Genomic DNA, 818 nt, shown 5'->3' with positions numbered 1-818 from the left:
TCCACCACCTCCATGGACTTTCCTGTTAGAGTGCCTATGTTCCATGTCCCAAATCTCAACCTTTTGTCGCTTCGACCTTTACCTTTTCCTTTGTGAACTAGCTTATTTACCCTCGTCCGTTCACGAAAACACGAGAACCCTTGCTCATTTAACACTACATCCGGGCACCGATGCAGCGGCTCTTGCTTTGACACCGTACTCGAGCCATACGGCGCGTTACTTCCGGGTAACGACCTAGCTTTAGCGCAATAATGTCTTTGATTCATGTCATGGGGGGTTTGGCTATATTTTTACGTTGGTTGCCGAAGACCTAACACAACCCTCCTCCTTTATCCGGGCTTGGGACCGGCTATGTACCGCAAGTGTAACATAGGCGGAATTACCATTAAAAATATTAATAATGATTAATTAATGATTACAAATCACAAAATTTCTTAAACTCTTAATACTCCTATTGTAGCAAAGTCTACGAAAATATTACTTACTTTATTTTTAATTTAATTTGCTATATTGATACGGTAAGAATTCTAAGAGCAACTCCAGCTAGGACAAAAGCAGAGACCAACTATTGAAAAAAAAAAGTCCCCGTGTTTTTTAAGAGGAGAGAGTAAATAATTATATATTTATTTAATTAATAGTTTATTTTAATTATTTTAGTTAGGAGAAGAAGATTTTATATTGTACCATCAATTTCTTTAAAAAAATGTCTAACTTTAAAATATACAGTAATATCAACAGTTGAAAAAAGACTTAATTAAATATATATGATAATTTCAAAATATTTTTCGTTAACTATAGAATTTTATTATACTTTTTTT

This window comes from Arachis duranensis, chromosome 3 (genome assembly GCF_000817695.3).
Source record: "Arachis duranensis cultivar V14167 chromosome 3, aradu.V14167.gnm2.J7QH, whole genome shotgun sequence".
Classification (NCBI taxonomy): domain Eukaryota; kingdom Viridiplantae; phylum Streptophyta; class Magnoliopsida; order Fabales; family Fabaceae; genus Arachis; species Arachis duranensis.
Note: the sequence above shows the minus strand (reverse complement) of the source record.